Below are 18306 nucleotides of genomic sequence, written 5' to 3'. Positions count from 1 at the left end.
ATTTGGTTTCTAATTCCTCGTACAATACTTACCTTTTTCATGTCTCTAGATTTTCAATAGTACTAGTTGTTTAGATTTAAGTTAGATATTGTTACATGTAATACGCCTAATGTACGCAATTAAGCATCCTCTTCTGAGGACGCTGCCATGTATTTTAGTGATTTATGAATGATCGAATCAATAAACTTACTTATTGTTATGCTTCTAAAAAAGACGAAATTCATTAGAAATTGGTTGGGTACACATCCTTTTAAGCAGCAGAATTCATTGTGAAATTTCTGACGGATGCAGTACAGTTGATCAAACATCAAAAGTCTTAAGATTTCTCCTGGTGTCTTAGATTGAATCTCAGCACACTGGAGTGACCAGGTGGAGGAAAAGGAGGTGGTAAGAACTTCTTTATACATGACAGGTGTGACTTAATGTCTTAAGGTTTATACAAGTTCCTTCTGTTGTTAATGAAAAGCAGCATGTATTTTACATGTATAGGTATATATATATTTATTAATACGAACAATATAGTAATAAAGTACAATATATATATAGTAATCTGTTAAAAGCAACATGTATTTTACAGTGTTATATAATGTATACATATATATATATATATATATATACATTAATACACACAGTATGTATTGATACAGTACAGTACCATAGCAAGATTTCAAGATTTAAAAGTAAACTTAAAGTCATTCCCACACCATATGTAATATGGGGCAGCGCCTTAGGCCAGATTCCGTAGGCCTACGCCCACATAGCTGTACTTTAGATAATGAAACCTGAATTTTTTTTTCCTATACTGCATAAAGAAACCTTTAACGTCACACGTCCTAGATGATGATATATTAAAACCTTAAATGTAACACACCTTTTTGTATTCTTGGAAATCTAAACAATAACATACAATTACTTGATATTTAGTATTTATCATCCATATCAGGGTACGTAGATATCTGTCGTCAGCCTCTCTAACCTCGATATTAGTAAAAAAAGTCATTAAAATAATCTATTTCTACTGATAGAAACATCAGTTTTGCCGGATCGGAATCCCTTAACCATAACATATTTAGCTTCACCTCCTCTCGCATACACTCATTGATGTTTTTCGCAATGTTTCCTTTAACAATATAATTCTATAAGGCTAAGGCTTCTACCACGATAATTACTGACTACAGCATTAGCTTTTTTAACGTATCAAAGATCTCGATTAATCGATTGAAAATGATGATAAGAATATGAGCTCACAATTCACCTGATAGCTGCAAATAGTTCTACCAATAAATCAGTTGTATAATGACTAGTCCATGAAATACTCCACAAACAGCAGATGGTACATGTGATTTACTACTTTATGTATATAACAATTCTTGTGCAATAAAGTTATTATACTCAAACATAGTCAAATGTAATTTCCTTTTGCTGGTAAGATAGTACATGTATGTACATTTGATCTATAATGACAGACTTTTTTGTAGTTGATTGCATTTTATCATAGATTTGATAAAACATGATAAATGATAAGTATAAGATTTTTTGAATCTGCATTGGACAGCCAGTATCATGTTATTTCAAGTCATGATTTGTGTTGTCCTGAAGAACTTCAAGGCCATCATCTGGTATCAGCACCTATACAGGGTGAGGGGAGTGGGGTGGAGATCTGGTTTTGTTGGTTGTTCTAATTAAGGGCCACGTTTAGCAAAGTCTCTTACACCGGCATCTTTCAGTTTTGTGTTCTTTTGTGACCAGTGTGAAATTTACACAGAAGAGGATGTGAATGCAGCTAACAAGACTTTTGAGGAGTGAATGTACTCAAGGAGGTCAATATTTTAACCTCCTTGGTGTACCGGAAAATTCCCACCTATCGGCGGAACAGTATTTCTTTCAAGTGGTCTAAGGGTCTTGTTTTCATCAGTTGTCTGGACCTGCACATTCATAGGCTGGGTTCATAATCATTATCATAAGGACCTGGTGCCGTTTTTACACATTTGTACACATGTGCTGTACTACTACTACTACTACTATTACTATTACTATTACTACTATGCTGGGCCTATGGTGTACACATGTGCTGTTCTACTCCAATGCTGGCCCTGTGGTTTAGATTAGATTTCTTCCATCCAACAGTTCATCAATGTTATTCTGAGTCTGAGCCTACTCTTTCTGATCATTTTTACGCTGTGTACACATGGCTCTGCTCCGAGGAAGCTTGCTCTGTGTTGTATATGAGATTTTTACTATCAGGCGATTCAACATTGATAGCCTGGGACTGGCCCTGCCCTGTCTGATCATTTCTACATTTGTACACAGGATTAGGCTCTGAGGCGGCCACCTCTGTGTTGTATTGAAGATATCTATCACCAAATTCATCAGTGGTAGCCGGAGACTGGCCCTGCCCTGTCTGATCATGCACTGCACGAAATGGCCACGTATCCTGACGGATCCGACGTATCCGGAATCGGGCCTCATGGCGTTTCCGAGCGAATCCGGAAAAATCCCAGTTCACTGCTCGGATACTCAGGTGCCCGCAGATCCGACCAATTCCGACGCCGTATTCCTCAGGATCCGTGATGCGCCTCGGATACCCGAAAATATTTGTGCGGATCCCTCGTTTTTTTAATATTTGGAATGTTCGGATTGTTTGTATGTCGGTAGTTGTTTCGGATCCTGACGAATAAATACACACGGCACGGCATGATCTCATTTCCTGACGAATCCAGCAGATCCGGAATTGCGCATTATAGCAGACACGGAACGTTTCCGATTGAATCCGATGCACCTCAGATCCGACAATTCCGGCGCCGTATACGTCTGGATCCTTCATACGTTTCGGGTACAGATACGGAACGTTTCCGAGCAAATTCAGACAAATACCAGGTACAGCTCAGATCCGGCAATTCCGACGCCGTATACGTCTGGATCCGTGATGCGCCTCGGATACCTGAGGATATTTGCGCGGATTCTTCGTTTTCAGATATTTGTCAATATGGCAGAGATATTAATCGGATTGTTTGTTTGTCGGTAGTTGCTTCGGATCCTAACCAACAAATACACACTGCACGGCATGATCTCAGATCCTGAAAAATCCAGCGGATCCGCAATCGTGCATCATAGCAGATACGGAACGTTTCCGATTGGATCCGATGCACCTCAGATCCAACAATTCCGACGAATCCTGACGTTTCCGGAATACGGATTCGTGTCCAATCTCCCACAAGACACTGCGTGTCATGACGTCAGGCGCGAGAAACGGTTTTGTCGGTGAACAGCACGGAGACAAGAACGGCGTTTCATCACTCTCTGTGCTTAACATGGCATCGTCAGAGTCTACCATGGTCGACCAGTGATTTTTAGTGACTTGAGAGTCGAAGGGGATTCGGTGTAAACTCAAACGCGCGGCATTGCGAAGTAGTCTTCTTCGTGCATGCAATATTCGTCGCCCCCCTCCCCCTTGTAAAGTTGGTAGGGAGTCGATTCATCATTTAGAGAGACTGCCCTTTGGTAAGTACAAATTGGAAAATTCCTGTTTCTAACTAGTTTGAACGTCAGTTATCCTCCTATTGTGGCTTGACATATCATCGCATTTGCATGACATTAAGAATTGTCCAGTCGACCTGCACTTCTACACCGTTAGGATCTAGGAAATTTATAGCTTTCAATTTGTTCGTTCTTGCCAATGGTCAACAGACATTTGTGTCTGGTTAACGTTTCAGATACAACATAGCAAGCGGTTGAGGGAAAGATAATTAAAGATATCCTGTAACGGAAGAGAATGTCATCAGTATTTGTCCCACAAAGGTCCCACAGTTTGTGGATAGTGAGCTGGAACTTATGTGGAGGTAGTAGTGTGTTTCAGTGATTATTGCATTAAGTTGTAGCTGTGCATGTTTGATCAATATCATATTCAAGTTATGAATGTAAGTTTTACGTATTCAATTAAACGATGCCAGATTCATTTTTTACAAATGTGATTATGTGATATGTTTAATATTTGTCATTGATTCCCTTTATATATATCCTATACAGCATCGGCAGATACTTCCTTCACAAATGCAGCACATGTTGTGAGGACCTTAGCTTGGCTTGGAACAAAGCAATCAGCTGTCAGATGCTCAGAGTACCTCAGGCTCCTTCGGTAAGGCTTAAGTCCATCATCGGTACACTTCAATGTTAGCTGAGACAGGCATGATGGATACCCATTGTCCCTTGTTTTTTGTTAGCTGCTGTGATGAAACGAAGCCCATCACAGCAAGGAGGTTATATAGTCTATATAACCTCCTTGATCACAGTTATGTCAAAATCATGTGACATGTTACTTAAATACTAAGTATGTGAATTGATATTTATTCATCATTTGGTTTTATCATATAGGAACTGGTTCATCACAAGATGAACTCCAAGCTGAGTCCAACATGCTAGATACAGAAGAAATCAGCCTTGCCTGTACCTTACCAAGAGTGCATGGAAGAAGTGAACTCAGATGTAGTCATAGAATGGGGAGAGGACGATTATACACATGCAGTTCCACGGCATATACTTCTTACGTGTAAAATGTGGCGTGTCATCATGGGAGTTTTTCAGACAGTATAATGTTACTTTGAAGTTTCTATTTTCAACCTCTGTATTTGAAATTATTTGTATCTGATATCTTTTAGACGAAGAACTGGCCACAAATAAGGCTTTCATTACTTTAGTAGAATATGTAGAACATGTAGAAATTTTTGGTCCAAGTGCACTATACGGGAGTAAATATTACCACCATGATGTGATGGTTGTTAATTGTAATACATTTTATAACAATTGTGCTTACATAACCCCAATTTACCGACATTAACCTGCATATGCAGAGGTGCTTTGAGTATGCGGATGTCCCTCGGCCTGTCTTCAACGAAATGGATTATTTAGCCACATAAAACTTCCGTATTGTATTTGATAGTTTTTGAACTTAGAAATGCATATATGTTGAAATATGAAATGATGTTACATTCAGGCTTTCCCAAAACGTCCTGTCATTGAATGATAATTCGTTAAATTAAGAATGCACGCGTATTTATGAATAACTAGAGTTCCTCGAACACATTATCTTCGCCAAATAATCAAGGCTTATTATGGATAGTGATTCATATTTACATGCTTTGATATCACCCCCTGAAAATTTGATCATACACCATGTGCTGTTTGTAAGTTTTGAGGGGGGGTGGAGATAGGGTTAAAAATCATTTGGTGGTACAGGACTAGTGTACAATGTAAGTGTCTTGTGTGCTGATATATGTAAAAAAAACTGGTCATGAAAAAAATGAGTATGTTGAAATTATGGGCCCACAAAGGTTTGAAATTGCAGTGTCATAAGTTGAATGTGACGATGAAATGGTGCAGTCAATATATATGAATCAGAATAGAATACATTTTTATTCCATATCATACACATTTTGAAAGACATAGTAAATGTGACTTTACCGTACCTAGCAGTGGTGCAGTTTTGGAGCAATGTACTCTCCAAGCAGAGCCGTGTTTTGACATGTTTTTAGGTGTTTTTTCGGGCTTTCTATTTTGTCCCCTTTTCGTTATGTCGCCAACGTGCTTTGGACAAACATGCCTAAACTAAACGTGTGAAAAAACAGCCGGACCCACACCTCTGCTTGGAGAGCAGTGCTGTGCTCTATTTGTTTATTTGACCTACTTTCCCAGGCCATCTGTTTGTAAGACCTGTTTTCGGGGAAACCGTCACATGTTTCAGAGTCCCAATATGAAATGCAGCAAACTTTCCTTACTAATTATGCCAATTAGCTCCTGATTTGTATAATTAATCATTGATTATGTATAGCACCATCTGAGCTCTCTTCATACCAAACATCACGACGATCTGTCAACCCCTTCTCAAGTTATTCATGTCCGAATGTCAAAACAAAAACACCCACTGCAGTTCTTAACAAGCCGCTAGGGGGCCCAAATTTACAGAACTTACTTTCTGTGGCATGAACTATCTACCACACAAAAATCATGACCATAGCACTTTCAGAAAATATGCCCCTACATTTTGAAGCTCCGCTGCAGTACCTTAGGTACCCGCTAGAAGACCCATTATCGAACTTGACCTTCCTTTCTGTAAACCCTACCTATCCACTAAATATCATACAGATCCATCAACAGCTTCTCGAGTTATGCTGGCGACATACAAATACACATCCACACATAGCCCGCTGCAGTACCGACGGAAAATACCAGGGGAACCATTTTTGAACTTGACCCCCGTTTCTACAACATCTACACACCTGCAAAAAATCATGAAGATCCATCAATGTTTCCGTCACTTTTTTTGCCTACATACAAACACAAAAAAATGCAAAGTACGCTGCAGTACTGTTGAAAAACGCAAGGTGAACCATTTTCGAACTTGACCTTCCTTTGCACAACCACTACACACCTACCAAAAATTATAAAGATTCATTGAAGCTTTCTTGAGTTATGCTCCTGACATACATTCAGACCCACCTAACAGATTTTTCAACCGAAAACATAATCTTCCCCGAGTACAAGTACTCGGCGAAGATAATCAACCATTCTATCAAACTTTGTGTGTTTGATTTGTACATATTCGTGGCAAATACAAACATATTCAGAGTCACAAGATGTCAAAGATTGTAGAAAGTCTGTATGTTGGATCAGTCTGTATCCGTGGCAAATACATACTGTACGTATCTGTCAGGATCTTGGGCAATTTCGTGCAATGTACGGCCCCATATCCGTCGAAAATTCCTATTTTTGTATTCCTCCGGATCTGAGGTTCCGGATCACAGTCCGCTTGTATCCGTCAGTATCCGCAATTTTCTTTTAAAAAATACAGAAAACTTCCTGTACGTATCCGCCAGGATCTCTGGCATTTCCGTACAGTGTACGGCTCCGTATCCGTCGAAAATACCTCATTTTCGGATTCCTCCGGAAATATTCCCGATCCCGGTGCGGAAATTTTCGGATCCGTTAGGTTGGATTCGTCAGTATCCGTCAGTATCCGCCAAAAATACAGAAAAATCCATGTACGCATCCGTCAGGATCTGTGGCATTTCCGTACAGTGTACGGCTCCGTATTCGTCGAAAATACCTTACTTTCGGATTCTTCCGGAAATATTCCATATCCCAGTGCGCATTTAGTCGGATCCGTCAGGTTGGATCCGCCTGTATCCGTCAGTATCCGCCAAAAATACAGAAAATTTCCTGTTCGTATCCGTCAGGATCGGTGGCATTTCCGTGCTGTGTACGGCTCCGTATTCGTCGAATATACCTTACTTTCGGATTCTTCCGGAAATATTCCATATACCGGTGCGGAAATTGTCGGATATCTTACACGAATCCGCCTGTATCCGTCAGTATCCGTCAGTATCCGACAAAAATACAGAAAAATACCGGTACGTATACGCCGGGAAACGAGGCCATTTCGTGCAGTGATGGTCACTGGTAACTGCATATACAGTAGCTGTACTGCTTGTTTTGGGGTCAGTGATGGCCTGATCGTCACCCTGCCCTGTCTCATCATAACCACTGGTTATTTCAGTAAAGGGTGGGTCATTTGGTGGTGTTTTCACGTCTACATACATAGGATTTGACTGTAATGCAGCTAACAGAGCATTGCGCGATAGATTCCTAACATCCAAAGAATGAGCAGTGTCCTCAGTGTGACCCTGCCCTGTCTGGTCAGTGCCATTAGTGGTGTTTGTGTTGGATTCATTGATGGCCTGAGACTGAACCTGTCCTGTCTGATGATTTTGCGTATCCATGTATTTATACAGGTAATAATGATCACTTGTCGTTACAGTAACAGTAGTTGTTGTGGTACTTTTGCTGCTAACACTTTCAGTCAAACCAATATTTCTGTCTATACGTTTGGCTGGACCCACAGCTTCAGATGTTTGGGTTCCGTTCTTTAATGTTTGTACATTTTCGTTAAAATGATTTGGCTGTAAGGCAGCTGGACTGCCATCATCCAAAACAATTTTGGGACTTGGACCTGAAGGAGGATTTTCGTTCCTCCTCTTGTGCCAAGTTGTGAGAATTATTGTGCCAATCAGGAGAACACCAACTATTGGACCGCAGACAGAGCCAATGAGAACGGGTAGGGGAAGACTGGAATCAGGTTCATGGGAATCATGGCTTTCTAGAGTACTTTGATCGACGGACAGTGTGGTGAATGTTGTGCCTACAGGGCGTGCTGTTGAGTCAGCATTTAATTTGGAGCGAAAGGTGTGGTTAGTGGAGCTGTTAGAACTTTCCGATTGAGCAGCAACAGGCACAGTTGATATTTTACTTAGATTGACAGATAGTGTGGCTAATGATGCCATAATTGTAGAAGTTGTTGCCAATGTACAGTTTAGGGGGAAACTAAGACTCTTAGTAACATCAGATTCATGGGGATTGTCGCTTTCTGGTTTTGGACCAAGAGGCAGTGTGGTGAATGTTGTGTCTACAGGGCGTGCTGTAGAGACATCCTTTTGCTTGAAGTGCCGGTGATAGCGAGACGTGTGGAAAGCGGTGATATCGTAGTAATTGGTACCACTTTTCAATCGGCCAGCATGAGGCACAGTTGATATTTTACTTGGATGAACAGGCAGTGTGGTGAATGGTGCCATTGTGGAAGTTGTTGCCAGTGAACAGTTTAGGTCTTTAGGGTTCATATCTTTAAGCTTTTGTCCAGAGAACATGGCAGGCTGGGAACAAACTATCTGGTTTTCAAACGAACGAGACCCATTCATGCTTAACCCGAAGGGCGCCATCCTACAGTCACACTGCCAGGGGTTGTCGGAAATGTTTACATAGGAAATAGATGCCAATATGTTATATACTGACCGAGGAAGGAAAGATATCTGGTTCGAGTTCAGATGCAGCTTTCGGAGTTGTGGTAGATTTGAGAATGCTCTTGCTGAAATCTCAGTTATTTTGTTGGAGTCTAGGAACAGCCAGCTAAGCTTGGGTAGATTTGAGATTGTACTTGGTGGAATTTCAGTTATCTGGTTTAAATCTAGGAACAGACTGCTGAGATTTGGTAGATTTGAGAATGAACCGGTTTCAATGCTAGTTATTTTGTTTTGGGATAATTGCAAATCGAAGAGTCTAGATAAATTTGAGATTTGACCAGGCCGAATGTTAGTTATTTGATTTTTGGATAGGTGCAACACTGTGAGCTTTGCTAGATTTGAAAGTACTCCGGGTGGAATGACAGTGATCTGGTTACCACATAGGTCCAATATTTCCAGGTCTCTATACCTTATGAGCTCTGAGCGACTTAAATATGTAATCTGATTATCTGGCAAACACAAACCATAGATGGATGCTGGCAGGTTCTGAGGGATGCTAGTGAGGCCCATCTTGGCGCATTTGCAGTCTAAGGGTTTACATTTACTCTTGCAGTCATCTTTTGACCTCTGGATGAGCCACCAGCTTTTTACATCCTTCAGTATAATGAGAAGGAAAATCAGCATGTGTAGTGTACCTCTCATGACGTCCTGCAAACAAAAACAATTCTCGTAAGTAACAGGACTTGCAATGGAAAGTTGCTAATTCAACATCAAAAATTGTGCAGGTAGTTATGGCAATGAGTGCTATATCACATGGCAGTTGAAGAGCTCTGACATGCATGTGTATGCTGAATATGAGGCTAGTCTTATCAAAGGAATATACAGAATGGCCCCCAACTACATATATATGTACATTCATTACAAACACTGCCAGTTTTGTATGTTTCGGCCGCACCTATGTAATTTGATGGTTCTTGGATCTCAAACAAATTATGCGGAACTTCATTTTTAGGAGAATCTGAGGATAACGTCTGTGTACGTTCAACCCTTGGTACGCACAGTTTAAGGGAGTGAGCTTACTCAGTTACAAGTTTCCCCCCATGTCCCAATCCTCTGATTTCATCTTTACCTCTTTTTCTTCATATGCCATACATCAAGGACAAAAATTAAGCAAGATCACATTAGAAGATAATGTCCAAGAACCAAGGATAGAGTTGGTGCGGTTTTGGTCTTCTGTAGTAATGCAAAGCTTTATAGGTTTATATAACATAATATATCAACTGAATGGTTCAAAAAAGAATCTTTTAAGGTCTATTTCAACTCCATTAGTTGCCAAAATATATTCATATTCCCCTATTCCCTTCGGAAAAAAATGGATATCAAATATGAAAGAAAAAAGATTAATCGGTATCTATATGAAACGTGTTGAATTACGCAAAGTATGACACGCTGTAGTCGAAATACAATCATAAATGAAATCGATGATGATCAACCTCGTTTCAATTTGAGCTGTTTAACATAGTCTACTGAATGCCACTTTAGTAACTGTCTTTTCACAATTCGTACTGGTTTAGTAGACACATTGTAAATTTCAACCAACATAGATAAAGTAACCTGCATATGTAGGTGGTATTCCAATCCCTGACCGGAACGCTGAATCTCTGTGCTTTTTTAAAAATCTTTTAATCTCAGTGAACAGCCTGGACCTCCCAGATAGCGAATAGTCTATTACTTAATCCAAACTAAAGGATTCGGTGCTCAAACTGAATTGAATCGTCCGTGCAGCTCACTTACATATCATCAGCATTATTCAATAATCATATTGTTACTTTAATTGTCTGAGCCTAGATATTTGAATATTAATACTTAAGCATGTTGTTTACTCTATGGCCCGTTTTTCTCTAAAATGTGTAGTTTAAACTTTTAAAGCCTATGTGTGAAAATTAACGAAAAGATTGTAATGTTATCGACGTATAACTTTTTGTATTGCCTTTTATATCATGATATCGATGATTTGGGAATCTAACGTTTGGCAGTTTCACATCCTTTTACTCATCTTCAATTCAGCCTTATTCTAACCCTGGTGCAGGTCAGTATGTGAAAAATATACTAAGACTTTAGAAATACCTGCATCTAAGTACCTAATGCACGTTTTATTTCAATATGTTGGTTTACAAGTTAAGGCTGAATCACATTTGGTAATTCTTAGTCTCCCCCATCAGACTTGACCCTCGAGATATGGGATTTTTCCGATGTGAAAGGATTCGCTGCTTAAACTCCAAAATAATTGCATCGCCCGATTCATCATCACCTCAAAATGAGTAATGTGCCAATTCTGTTTACAGAGACGACTTACCTTTCAAGTTTTTCAAACTTGTCTAGCCAGGAACGTCATCGGTTGGCACTTTCTGGGCGAGGAAGTCGTGAAGGATTTTCTGTCCTCTTGTTGCTGCTGTGCTTGTGGATGCGTGCTTCAGCAGCTGAGCAGTAACAGGGTGTGGCAAACAGATTTAGCTCAGTCTTGTTTATATGGTTATCTTAATTGTCTGACCCTAGATCTTTGAATATTGATACTAAAGCACGTTGTTTACTCCAGGACCTGTTTTATTTCGGAATCTACAATACCTCCAAAACCTTTGGGGGAGACTAGCGAGGACATTTTTGACTTTTAGCATATTTTCTGCTAGATTAAATTGTTTCCATGGATTTAAGGTTTGGGTGGTAACACATTAATATGTCTTGTACCTCCTAATATGTGGTTGACTCGCCTTCTCAGAAAAAGGCATTTGCATATATATAATTCAGCATGCATAATCAACTGTTTCGGGTGAGCCCATGAGTTTTTTGGGAGAACAAAGGTCTGGAAGCTAACATTTTTTGTCAAAATAAGTGCAAAATAAATCTTTATTCATCTTTACCTATCAAGTATACATGTGCACCGTTCATTTAAACACGACTGTAAGATTCAATTCACTCACACCGGGATGGATACCTATACTCTTTTCTTTAAGTGCGGTGAGATCTTATATGTGCTCAAGGTGTGGTTCTCCTCAAACACGGGGCCTCCAGCTTTATCTCTCCCATCCAAGAGGACGTTCTTACTCGTTTTCACCTGAGTCGAGTAAAGAAATTAAGGTGTAAACTGCCTATCTAGAGGGCACAGCATTGGGGCCAGGGGTTCGAATCCATAACATTTCATCAAGAAACCTAAACACAAGACCATCTTACCGTTATTCTTGCCGCCTACTGTATGTATATAGTATTGCAGTTATACAGATCACATGGTAACCTAAGCACCGGACAATGAAGGTTTTGCATCAACTTTAAATAAACTTGTGTCAACTATAAGACAATATGGTAGTTCGAAATCAGAGATATCAAAAACTGCGTGTCTGTTCCTTTTAGTTTTCTGACATATTTGACATCTCAGGTCGATTTTGATACTTTGTTCCTTAATTATTCCGACAAAACGATATGTGCTGCTTTGACACGGACAAAATGGAGACAGTAGGCAGTATTATGTGCTTTTAAAGTTGCTGTTATTGTCAGCATTATGCCTCTAAAAAGAGTCATCATTCATTAGAAATTAAATGCGTACATAATACATCCTTTTAAGCAGCAGAATACATTGTGAAATTTCTAACGGATGCAGTACAGGTGATGTGAAGGACTAGTGATATGATGCGGTTTGACATAAAATGTCTTAAACTGGGACAAGTCGTTCCCTGGGAACAACCATAACCATAAACCAATGTAGATGCTCCCTGCTGTCCTCTGCCAGGACTTTGAAAGCTGAATTGACCCCTAGATCACATTAACTAATTAAGAGCCATGGGAGTCCAGCCCTGTCTACAGCCAGAAAACAAAGGCCTTGCATCACCACACAAAACAGAAAGATATTTGCATATTATTTACTGTTTTAGTTTGAAAATTGGTATGGAGTTGTTTTCCACTAGTTTAAAAAAACGTTGTCAAACCATGTAAAAGGCCCCAGAAAGTTACGGCAAGGCTAAATATTGCATACAGTACTTTCCTCAAGCTTGATATTGACGTCAAAGATCAATTGATACAAAGCGTTGACCAGGTTTTCCATTATTTTGAATTCAGTGCAATCTTGCTCTGTACTTGCCTGAGTTACAGATCTAGAAATGCAATATCATTGATAAAAGTTAGTCGGTGTCTTGTTCTCATATAAGAACTGCTGTCATCAATCTGCAAGACCAGAATCACTGCTACAGTCACCATCAGACTATGTTTCCCTACCAGGCTGGCCTTTACTATATAGTCTGCCTGTTTAGAGGAAGCATACTTAGTCGATTTTTATGTGAAAAACTGAAACTTGCATCTATTGTTTTTGAATTTCAAAGTGTATTGAAGAGTAACTACTTCGTACTCTACTGTGTCTTAGCCCAGCCCCGGCACCCATGTGCACGGCATGCCAGTCAGTGGTGGACTGAGCCCAGACAGTTTACACTAGCCGAATTTATTGGGTGGTTTTATAGTGGAACCTCCCTCTTTAAGATTTCTCCTCATGTCTTAGATTGAATCTGAGCAGCACAAGAAGCATGTTATAGGTGCCTGGAGTGACCAGATATAGGAAAAGAAGGAGGTAAGAACTTCTTTATACACGAAAGGTGTGACTTAATGTCTTAAGGTTAATACAATTTCCTTCTGTATTTTACAGTGTATTATATGTAGACTACTAGGTATATATGTATATTGATACAAACAATATATATCAATGATGATGATCCACTGTATATATATTAATACAGTACAATGTATAGCAATCTGTGAAAAGTAACATGTATTTTACAGTGTAGTATCATTTATCAATATCTTTATCTGCAACCAATTACTATTTTGTCAGTATTCTGTTACTATTATTATTGTCTTATTTGTTATTGTTATCATTTACTACTATAATTATGTTATTAATTGTTAGATTTATGTTATTTTTTCGTTAATTTAGATGGGGGAAGACCTTGTATAAGCTACTATGGCTTTTTTCTTCCCCCAGCACGTATATTTTCTTGTTCCATTATGTACTGAAAAATGATTTTAATATGTGCGAATAAATCAAATCAAATCAAAAATAAACACAGTATACACACAGTACATTCGTTTGGATGAGCCATGCCCCGACTTTCACCGACCAGCAAAGCAAGCCAAAAAACAGTATTCTCACCAGGATTTTATCACAACGTAGGGGTCAGGTACAGGCGACAAACTTTGCCAAAGACATGGTAACGGTTGGGAGTCCGGAATCTTCCCCCGCAAAATCTTAAAATTCGTTACCCATGGCAATGCAATGAGACACTATTCCTACATTTTGAGGGATGAATTTTGTGAAGTAAACTTTTCCTCTGTCACAGCCTCATTCTAAAGTCAAGTATTAACTTTTTATAAGATTCACAAGCTTCTCCCCAGAAACACCCCTATGCTGGTTGAAACACAGGGGTCCAGGTCACAGCATAGGGGTTCCAAGTCATAGCATAGGGACCCCCTATACTGAAATGGCCTGTCGAGAACACTGATAAAGACGGTCGCTACAGAAGTCATTTTAGCCACAATGTTTACAGCGAAAGGTATAGATTGAAACACCAGTACAAAGTGCACGATCAATAGACTGAAGGTTTGCTAGCGGGCAATCCCCCATTGATGTAAAACTTGTGCATTGTGATTTACAGGCTTAAGTAGTATTACACGGTATACCCCATTCTAGACTTGTCAGCAAAGCAGCCACGATTATGGAAATTATTCGGCGAGCGTCACAGAAATCCCCTCCTTGTACCCACTATGTTTAAATCGCAAGGGAGGCTTTGAAAACACCAGCAAAGCAGTAGACCCTATGTTTGTTGTTAATCCTCCATTTGATGTAAAACTTCTGACTGTAGCTTTCCGGGCTAAACTAGGCTTTATAAAAGATCATAACTCCACACTAGACTTTTCACCAATCGGCGATGGGAGAAAGATTGTGAAAAACAGAAAATCGATCGTCAGAGGTCACCACGCAGATACAATTCACAGCGAGGGATTAAAAAAAGAACAGTACAAAGAACATGACCAGTAGACGCAAGGTTTGTTGGCAATCCTCTATTTCATGTAAAACTTGTCAATTGTTCTTTGAAGGCTTAAATAGTATTAAAAGATATCGGCCGACTAGTCAGCAAAGCCAGCGAGCTTGTTAAAAACATAAAGGAAGCCGTCATTGTAGACAAGATGTTTACAGCGAAAAGAGATGAGATTGAAAACACCAGTTCAAAGAGCATGATCAGAAGACCCAATGTTTGTTGCTAACCCTCCATTTGTTGTAAACTTCTGACCGGCGCGTTGCAGGCTAAACTAGGCTTAAGGAGCCATTGCTCCACACTAGACTTTTCACCAATCAGCGATGGGAGGAAGATTATGAAAAACAGAAAGTTAGAAATCCCGTCATTGTAGACACAATGTACAGCGAAGGATCGAAAAAAACATATCAGTACAAAGAGTATGATCAGTACACACTGGGCGTGTTGGCAATACTCAGTTTGATGTTAAACTTGTGAATCGTTCTTTGCAGGATTAGATAGTATTAAAAGATATAGCCCAACTCTACACTTTTGACCAATCAGAAAGCAAGATCATGAAAAACATGAGACGGCTGTCACAGAAATCCGATGTTTACAGTTTAAAACCCCCGTTAAAAGAGCATGACAAATAAACCCGAGGTATGTTATCAATCCTCGATTGCATGTACAACCTGAGACCGGAGCTTTGCAGACTAAGTCTCCACTGTAGACTTTTACTCCTATCAGCGAAGCCGGCAAGATAATACGAAACATAAAGACGACAACGGCAAACATCCATTTCCTTTCTGAAGCCACGTTGTTTACAGCGAAGTTGTTACTTTAAAGCACTCGTACAAAGTCAGGCGTCCAACGGACCAAGGCATCTTGGTAATCCGTTGTTCGATGTGGATCCTTAAGTCGTGCTTTGCAGACGATATTTGTCTGGCGTCCAAAGGACCAATGCATCTTGGTGATCCTTTATTTGATGTGCGACCTTTAGTGGGGCTTTGCCGACGATATTTGTCTGGACGGAGCGAAGCCCCACCTTACACTAACACGCCTACCAGCAGACCTGCAGCCTCAGTCTTGGCGGAGACAGTCCCATATTTACAGGTGTGCTCGGTAGAGTGGCAGCAGAATATAGAAATTGCCCTAAACTCAGGCTAATATTTGGACCAGCAGCATCACGTTCGTGGTCCAAATAGCGAGTCGAATAAACCGACCTCGGCCTGTTCACACTCCAAGTGGTGCGTGCTCTAATCCGAGACGCTGTGGTCGGAGGCCGTGTGCGTTTTCACCCACCAAGCGTTTCTCTGTTCGACGATCAGTGCTAACTTGTCAAGGCTAAAGCCCAACAGACCTAAGACAGGTTAGTCTACATTTTCATTTTTGTAGTATAAGGTTGGTCCGTGTAAGCTGAAAAGAAAAAGACTAGTTTTGAGCAAGAGAAGATCAGGCCAACATTTGACAGAAATGTAGCTGCTATTTTCTTAACCTGAATACCGGGGCTTAGGCTGGGAATCCTCGGCACTGTGAGCTTCTATCCCCGCCTGGCCATCTAGACCCACCCGGTGGTCTTCTCTGACTGAATTCAATGAACAGCCCTGTGGCTAAATGGCCTTCCAGGGGGATTAAGGCAAAGCTCCTCGGGGGCATGTTGGACCTGGTGCCGTAGGGCTAGCTATATAAAGCCCGTGTGGGCCTTGCCAAAAATTTCCAGCCAGAGTCTACTTTTTTTGGTTGATCTGCAATTTGTGATGGACGGTCGGGATTGGCCTGGGTTTTTTTTAGCATCAAGTACTGAATCTAGTCAAAGTACCTGTTACCCTCGGTGCCAGAATCTAGCGTGGCCAGCAGAGAATTTGTTCGGCGGCGCCCCAGCAGTTATGCCCAGAACAGCGCTGCAGGGGACTTGTCAGCCTAGGAGTAGCGCTAGCGTTGGCTGGCAACTCCCCCGGAGCGCTGGTCGAGGTCGGCGGGCATAAGTGCAAGGGCTGCGCCGAGCAAATTCTCTGCCGGTCCCGCAAGAGTCCGGCACCCATGTAACTGCAAGTTTCCTTTTCATCTGAGGTATGACTGATGGTACTTGCTCCATTGCGCATATGTAGACACGATCATGTTACGTGGAGATTTAATTGTAACTATCAGGGTGTTGGTCAGCTCTTGAAACTGTGGACATTTCCAGCCCGAGTCTACTTTTTTTGGTTGATCTGCAATTTGTGATGGACAGTCGGGATCGGCCTGTTTTTTTGTTTTGTTTTGTTGTTGTTATTGCTTTTCTCGGCATCAAGTACTGAATCTATTCAAAGTGCCTGTTTCCCTCGGTGCCAGACTCTAGCGTGGCCAGCAGAGAAGTTGTTCGGCGGCGCCCTAGCAGTTATGACTAGAGCAGCGCTGCAGGGGACTTGTCAGCCTAGGAGTAGCGTTGGCTGGCAACTCCCCGGAGCGGTTGTCGAGGTCGGCGGGCATAAGTGCAAGGGCTGCCGAGCAAACTCTCTGCCGGTCTCGCTAGAGTATGCCACCCAGTGTTAAGTACCCGTGTAATCGTTGTGAAGTTTTCTTCTTATCTGAGCTATAAGCGATGTGAGTAAAGCTTGCTCCATAGTGCACATGTAGACCAGATCATGTTACGTGTGAAGATTTAATGGTATCTATCAGGGTGTGGGTCAGCTCTTGAAAATGTGGACATCCCAATCCTTTAATCTATGTACACGTGTATATGCTAACAATGGACCATTTCAGACTTGGAACTGTCGGTTACCGTGTTGTCGTAGGCTGTGATGTCTTTCACTGTATACATGTAAAAGATAATTATGAGCTTCTTTTGAGCTGATGGTTATAGTGACGAAGAATCCAGGCTCCAATGGGCATTTCTCCGTTTTGAAATCGGCCACAACGGGTTCCATTAAGCTCTGAACAGTGAGAGTTTGTGTTACAAAGACTAGCAGGTGAACAGGTCGTAAGAGAACACACAGATGTCTACTGCATGCACAGAATCAATATTCATGTTTTGTTGACAGAACATAACAGTATGATCTAACTTACAGGTTCCGTGTAGCTTGGGGGAAGCAGATAAAACTAGAGCTCCACGACCTCATACCTTCGCCGACTGATGTTAGCCTTTTCGAGTGAATGCTTATCACTCAGTATGTAAATAAGGTCCTCGATTGCATGAATTTCAAGTGATCCTTTTCTCTACACAAAACACAGCATTAAAGTAAAATCATAGAAAAGAGGGCCATTGTAGCATTTCCTCATATATTTATTTTGTAAATGAGGCCATCATGATTTATGTCTGATAACGTCCACATTTGATTATCTCCCAAACGCCACATTTGATTATCTCCCATCATTTACCACTCTGGAATTAGGTATTCGTTTGCATAATTGATATCTATCAATATTCCTCTCTTTCTCAGTTACATGTCACGTGTTTGACTACAATGGAATACAAGGGTTTGTATACTTTT

At 40.7% G+C, this 18306-nt stretch overlaps 1 long non-coding RNA gene across 1 annotated transcript; it reads left to right on the top strand.

Moving 5' to 3' along the window:
* The first annotated feature begins 2559 nt into the window (after nt 1–2559).
* Nucleotides 2560–4926, top strand: LOC136423493 (uncharacterized). The gene is made up of 3 exons (XR_010753741.1): nt 2560–3501; nt 4027–4135; nt 4372–4926. It is a non-coding gene; the product is annotated as an uncharacterized lncRNA (long non-coding RNA).
* Nucleotides 4927–18306: the final 13380 nt, after the last annotated feature.

Source organism: Branchiostoma lanceolatum, chromosome 1, assembly GCF_035083965.1.
Source record: "Branchiostoma lanceolatum isolate klBraLanc5 chromosome 1, klBraLanc5.hap2, whole genome shotgun sequence".
NCBI classification, from domain to species: domain Eukaryota; kingdom Metazoa; phylum Chordata; class Leptocardii; order Amphioxiformes; family Branchiostomatidae; genus Branchiostoma; species Branchiostoma lanceolatum.
The sequence above is the reverse complement of the archived record's forward strand: the minus strand, read 5'-3'. Positions and strand labels throughout refer to the sequence as shown.